This window comes from Corvus brachyrhynchos, unplaced genomic scaffold (assembly GCF_000691975.1).
Source record: "Corvus brachyrhynchos isolate BGI_N302 unplaced genomic scaffold, ASM69197v1 scaffold245, whole genome shotgun sequence".
Classification (NCBI taxonomy): domain Eukaryota; kingdom Metazoa; phylum Chordata; class Aves; order Passeriformes; family Corvidae; genus Corvus; species Corvus brachyrhynchos.
Window position 1 is genome coordinate 534,147 of NW_008238988.1, and position 7,283 is coordinate 541,429.

Genomic DNA, 7,283 nt, shown 5'->3' on the forward strand with positions numbered 1-7,283 from the left:
ACAGGAGAGGAAAAGAGTCACTGAAAGGTGTGCCATCTGCTGACCATGGTATCCTCAGCGTCACAGACTCATCAGCTCTATGTAGTAAAAGGCTGAGCACATGCAGGTTTCTAAGTAGCTCTGGAGGGCAGAGAGACACTCAGAAACACACCTCTAACACTGCCTCCCTCAGCCAACATTAAATTAGTCTCTCTGGCACCTCTCTCCCGTGCCCACGGATCACCCTGAAGTATCAGCACAAGTGTTTCCCAGCAGCAGTAAATCCATCAGTTCTGCCCATGTCATGGCCGAGCTCCAGCCACTTCAGCTTGCTACGGCTGTTGGATTTGACACTTTCTCAGTGCCCTTTTTCAACACGCTTTCTGGGATTTGGAGATGTTTCCCATTACTCTGAATGTGTGCCTTTCTAAACAACAATAGCACCCAGACAGAGGGACAGTTTCATAGCTCTACTGTTGTTTGCAGTCGTTGTTTCCAATCTGAGACACTCAAAGTCTCATTCTCACCAGGTACTCCATGTGCATGGCACTACGCTACACTGAGTGTAATATGGAGCTTTATCACTCTTGCTACACCTGGCACTTTACACCGATGCCACTGACTTGCAGTGTCTAACATTCCTGTTTTCAGCAGGTGACATCTTGTCCTGCACTAGTGGTGCTTCACCAAACTACAGTCAGGCCAGAAACTCATCCTGTAACCCTCCTTAGCAAATCATTTACAGGATTGGCATTGGTTCTCTCCACTCCACTGAATTACAGATAATTGAAATTAGTGGCAATATGCACTCACTGCAAACTGCTTAAATTTATGCCTCAAAATTCTGGATCACTGTCAGAGCTAATATGACTATTGGAAGTGGATGTGACAGGGCTCATCTCAGACTTTGCTGATCTTCTAGTAGGACAGTGTTATGAACCTGCAGCACATTCAGCTTAGTGTGTCACTTTAAACATCCCTTTTCTTCCTCAGTCTCCTTTCCTATAGAGTTCTGGATTTCTGTGTGCTTTTATGTATTTCATTTTAGGCTTGATGACTCCCTTTGCTTGACAACTGCCAATTTTCACTGTTTAGTATTTTTCAGGTTATTTTGGCCCCATGCCTCAGCCATAAATACAGTGAGGATCTCAAAGACCTAATCCTTCTGCTAAAACAGTTAAGTCCCAGATCAGTACCAGATCTGCCATAAACTCCGGATCTCCAACTTCTGTGCTTCATTTTTTTCCTCCTGAGTTACAGGGAAAAGAAAAAACCAACCAACCAACCAACCAAAAACCCAAAACCAACCACCAAAAAAACCCCAACACAACTAGTGAAAACATTAAGTGGTTGAGAAAAAGCTGTTATCAAAATCAGGTCACCTTCTGCCACATTAGTGTTTGCTGGCACTTGTACCTTGCAGGCACAGAGTGAAACGTGGAGGGCTTTTTTCCCCAAAAAAACCTGCATAAAAATGTTTAGCTCTAGCAGGATTTTTTTGGTTGTTTTGGTTTTTTACTTAGTGTGATTTCTTGCTCCCTGGGTGGTTTCTTTTTCACCCCTGAACCCATACATTGCTCAGAACCCACTCAGAACGGAGGTATTTGAGGGCCATTTGATTTAAACCATTTCACCTCAAAGATCAGATCCCTGTGGCTCTGACCCTTTTATGCATCAATATATGCTATAGAGGGCAGCAGTTTAGACACAAATGGATGGAGAAAACTTGAACAGTAAACATGGATGAATATTAGGAGGGGGGAATGGAAAAATACAAGCGTTTAACAACAGAATTGTAATCTCCTAATGAAACAATCAGCAAAACAAAGAGCTTCTCTCCCAGCACAGGGAGAGGCAAAGTGGAGAGGGAGAGCCTTGGGGTGCCAGAGATAAGAAAATCACATCTGTTGGACTCTCCTGATGGTGCTGGCTACCAGCCCTTAAGGATCCCTAGCAAAGCTGTGTACATGTCACTAAACCAGTGTCCACACTTTACCAGCTGGAACAATGGGCACCAAAGTTCAAAATGAGCCAGTTTTATCCTGAAACATCAACACTAAATTGTTCATGTCCAGTCCTCAAAAGGATTTCAGCCGAAACAGATAGAGTTTAAAGATTTAACAAATGTTCAATATAACACCATAGGGTTGCTAGAGTTTCTGCTCCTGGACACAAAGCCCTGGTGGTAGCATGAACTTGCCAAGAGGGGAGGGGGTTTTGCCCCCTCCCTCAGGCTCACCACTTGCTGTGAACCAAACATGGAGGGTGGGAAAGAGGAGCTGCAGGGTACAAGTCAAACGGGGCCCAGTGAAAGAGGTGTCTGCAGCACCCACGTCACACTGCCTGAAAGTAGAGCATCCCACAGACAGAGGGCTCAGGGGCACACAAAAAAAGCTGACAAACCTGCCAGCATGGCAGTGCTCGTGGGAATGAAAGGAACACCAGGGGCTGAGGAAAGGTTAAAAAAACATCAGACCAAGGGCTGAGTTGGGAAGGGATGCAGAGAGGGAAAGTAGAGATGTAAAGGCAAACCAGGACCCCAGATGATGTCTAATTCATAGCAGCCTGACAGCAGCACTCCCACCCCTTTAGCAGCTGGAGCATCGGTCAGCTGAGCTCTAATGGAGTCAATTTGCTGCTGGAAATAATGACTAAATTACTCCCATTTGACCATTGGGGAGGCAGAAGTCTAAGCAGATGAACATCGGGAGGTAGCTGTTAAGAGCAGGCTGATGTGTTGTGAGGGTTTCTTTGCCTGAAAAGGGAACCCTCAGCACTTTCAGCAGCACCAAACTTCTCTTACTGCAGAGCCCCCTCTGTCAAGCTAAAGTTTCTATCTCAGTTCCTGCCAAGCTCCAAGGAAAGACAGCTGGGCTGAAATGCCAGCTGATAAATGAAAGGGTTTATTTGAGGAATAAACAAGGGACAAGCCTTGCAGCAGCAGCACTTCCAACCCTGCCCTGGCCCACCTCCTGCTGACGATGCGGGGGAGAGGATCAGTCACTCAAGAGAAGTGGGAAAGAGCTGTTTATTTACCATTTCTGCACAGGCAATGGCAGTCACACTCTTTGCTCTCACCCCTGGTAGCTGAAGCTGCTGAGGGTACAGCAGCTCCTGGGGAGTTTCTAGACCAGTGGCACAACACCCCAGTAAGAACCCATGTGTCAGAAGATGGGTCTAGGACAACACTGCTGGAAGGTCTGAACAGCACATGAGAACCAACTTGTTTATGAGAGACTCCTACAAAATCCTTGTCCAGATGGATTCAGTTCAGCCGTTTCACCTGGCTGCCTCTGCCCATTGCAGGGTGAAGGCAGGATCCCAAAATGGAAACTAATGAAAAGTGCAGATGAATTCCCCAGTGCTCTAAAATAAGCAGGAGTTTTGCCAAGAGGCAGATCCAGAAAACCACTTAGGCACCAAAGCCCTCAGTATTTCTCTTGCAGGCTCTGACAGCAGGTGGGAGACATCTCCTGGCTAAGGCTCTTGGCACTCCCCAGGGGCTGACCTGCCTCAGGCCCCACAGCCTGCTCTCACCAAATGCTGAATTGCAACAGAGGCCAGGCTCCTCTTATTTAGATGCTGCAAGACCTGGCTTTTAGAAGCTCTTTCTTTTATACTTTTTTTAGGGGTCTTCTTTGAATCTTTTCCTAAGAGCCATCAAGATGTTTGTTTCCTCATCCTATGTTGGTAATTACTCTGTTACTGTTCCCAGGATAAAACCAAGAGTGAGGCCCTGGCTATACCAGCCTTATGTGACAAGCCCTGGGGAGACCTGTCAAAGGAGAAATGAGACTGAAAGAGATGGTTGCCCACCCCACACACCCCTCCCCACCTCGCTTCAGTACCAGTTGATGATTCATATGCTGCTTGTCACTCAATGGAAAAGATATTGCAACACTCCATCAGCATCACCCAGCCCTGATCCACACAGACATCCCTCAGAGAGGCAAGCTTCAGTGTTAAAAGCAGCAGCAGTTGCGTGGGAGGAAGCCAAGATATTCCACAGTGAGCCTGCACCACCTGAGGATGTCTGAATAAACTCCTGTGGTTATACAGCCATTCAATAACAGGTCCCAGTCTGTGAATCCACTTGTCTCCCTTGTTCCTGTCACCTCTTCCACTCCATCTTCCCCATGCAGCTGTCTGAGTGAAGGATCCCTGCAACCCCCTGTCAGTGACAAACTTTGGTTCTTTGTCATTTCAAGAGCCAGTGTTCATTTTATTTCTTGCAGGAGCTCAGTAGCTCTAGGCCTTCCTAGTGATTTGGCAGGTTTCAACTATTTTTAAAGGCGTCAAAAGCGAGTTCCAGCAATTCCCCACTCCTGAAGATGATGAGGAACAAATCCTCACACCTTGCAATAGGCAGGCATGAGCCAGTCAGGCTGTACACACAGAAATGGCACCGGTACAGAATGCATTTACTGGGTGCCTACCAGCTGCTTGGACCGGCTCCTTCCAATTAACAAAGCTTGGCCTTGAGAAGGAAGGGGATCTCTCTGCCTATTACACACTCTTAACGCAGTTGCATTTTCAAAGCAGGCTTCAGCTGCCAGCTGAAATGCTGCCTCCCGGCTCCAAGGCTCCCCGTCATTCCGCCCCGCCCGGCCCCTGCAGCGGGTATGCCCGGAGCCCCGGGGCTGGGCGTCATCGCTGCCTCCAGGCTCAGCCCCGGGACCGAGGGACGCGATCGCTCAGAGGGGGCTTCTCAGCCTCAGCATTCAGATCTGTCGTCGTCATCCTTTGGCATGGGCCTGATGTGTGAGTCATGCCTTTAAAGAGATTAGGGATACAGATAAGGTGCTCTGCGCATTATTCATGGCAGAGCTGCAGGTAGTGGATGAGCAGAGCTGTTTTCGGTCATCTTCCTAACTGGAATGATCTTTCCCTGTTCATGACCCAGCCTCCTGCACTGCAGCATTAGTATGCATGTCCCGATGACTCCCAGGGTGAGTCACCAAGTGTAACACATCACAGTGCAACCAAAGCTTTAATAAACAGGGTTCTGGGTTTTTTTTTTTTAAACTTGATCTCTATTTCCATAATAAAAGCTTTCTGTTATTATCTGGGCACGTACTTGTCAAATCAGAACATTCACAGGGATATTTTTAATTCCCAATCACTCAATAACTTATAAGGAATGCAGAGCAGACACGAAAGCCAGGACACCTGGGGTCCTGTGTCTTGGAGCACAAGCACAGCAATGCAACTCCGAGTGAATGTACTGCGTATCTACCCTGGGAAGGTTTTCCAGCTTGCTTCAGATTTATCCCTGCTGAGATTAAACCCTCCCAGCACCAAGCAGCTCTGCATCTGCACCGCACGAGGGTTAATGGTACTTCCCACCTAATTTGCTAGCCAGGGTAACTGGCATTCCCCAAGCTCATCTCTCAGGTCAGACCCAAAGAAGGAGGAACAGCATCTTCTCAAAGAGAAAAAAAATTCCAGCTAAGCTTTGTAGGAAAGGTCCCTTGGAGACACCTGCTTGTATTCCCCAAGGGTTGTGCCACCTTTCTCACTGAGTAACAACCACAGCACCCCAGGCTTCATGCCCTGCTGCTGATCTAGGTGCTGTGACCTATAGGTTGCTTCTAGCTCGAGTCCAGTGTAACAGCCCCTAAAGCAGTGACTTTCTGCAGTCTCCTCATGTCTCCAACTGTTCATTCATTGTGGCCTGGCTCACCTTGGCATGGAGACAGACAAAAATCAATACTTGACCTATCTTTTGGTGACATGCCTGACATATTTCTCTTCAAGACTTCTATCATATTTGTTTACCTCCAATGAACTAATGTTTTCCAGATTTTCTAATCAATATTAGCTAGGACTTTAAAAAGGTGCTGAGCAAGATTATTCAAAAATGATCCAAACGAATCAATGAAGACAGTTAGACTACAAAGTTATTACTGTCACCGTATTGGAGAGACAGTGGGGGATGCTGGGCCAGGATGATGTTTTAGGAGTTTGCTGTGTGACTGTGCAACAAAAGTCCTTGGGGATGGGCTTTAGTGATATGTCCATAAATTCCTAATGCTCACAGTCATGGAATAGATAAGGTAGGAAGCAGAGATTCGAAGAAAAGATTCAGTTAGAGCTGCTTGAAAACTGGTTTTAGGAAGTGCTGGAAGAATGAAGGGGTGAAGGGACCAGAGGGGCTGATAGTGGGATCTGTTCTGGACACCCAGAGGGAGCAGAAATGAGGAAAAGAAGAAATGAGGACAGGAGGATGTGGACAATTCAGGGTGAAACCCACTATAGAGAGGGTCGGAGGGTCCAGAATGGAGACAGGTTCCAATGGGCATCTCCAGCTGGTCCCTCAAATTAGACAATTAGATTAATTGCCTCCTGGCAACAAGCTGTGACAGGAGGCTGCAGCTGTGCCCTTAGAGCCTTGGCAGCCTGGTCCTGCCCCTGCTTTATCCTTAGGAGAGGTGCAGGGTGCCCTTCAGCGAACAGCATGGTGGCACAAGGACAGTGGGTTCCTGACAATGCCACTGCACTGGAAAGTTCCAGGGCTCCTGCAGGTCCCACAGCTGCTGCAGGGCAGAGGGCAGAGGGTTTCTGCACTGTGACAGGGTCTAATTAAATGAGTCCACTCAGAGAGAGCAGGGTGGTACAAGGGTACATTCAAATCATTTCACCTTTAAGAACTAAGGGCTTTTGCATTCTTTTCAAGGAGTTCTTTCTGCAGGGTGAAAAGAAACACCCCAAGGACAGAAGGAGCTGAAGACTGGCAAAGGCCTTCTCTAACCCATGAAGCTGAGATGCAGGGATCCACAGATAAGGCTCAGAGCAGGCTCTGACATCCTGGCACCATGTGGAGCCTGTGCTGCTGCCGCCGGCTGCTGAGCAGGCTGCCACGCACAATTTCCATGCCAGCTCTCATCATACCCCCTTCTAGCCTCTGCCCCCAGCCCTACTCTTTCTGCCATAATCCCACATATGAGCCCAGCTTTGAAACTCTGCCTTTGAACTGAGTTATTTTTCCCCTCTGCAGTCAAAATTGACGCAGCTTAACCTCGAGGGTAAATCTCCCAAAAAAGCACAGAGGCACTGCTCTGCACAGTGCCTGCTAAAACCCAGCCTGACTCACCCCACAGCATCCCTTACACTGCTCAGGAGGACACATCCCTCAGATGTCTCGCTCTAGGTGTCACAGCCATTTCCTTCTGTCTCCTACCATCAAGCAGAGGCAAGTTCTCTCCCTGTGACTCACTAAGGACTTTGTTAAATTATGTTTTCTGCCCAAGGGGATTAGTTTTTTGCCTGGACTTAAAAATTGCCAGATTGCCTGGTGATCTGAC

At 47.7% G+C, this 7,283-nt stretch overlaps 1 long non-coding RNA gene across 1 annotated transcript in view; it reads right to left on the reverse strand.

Annotated features, from left to right (window-relative positions):
* The window catches only part of LOC108447821, an 88,820-nt gene that overhangs the window by 55,270 nt on the left and 26,267 nt on the right, over positions 1-7,283 (reverse strand). The gene's annotated exons all lie outside the window — the stretch shown is intronic.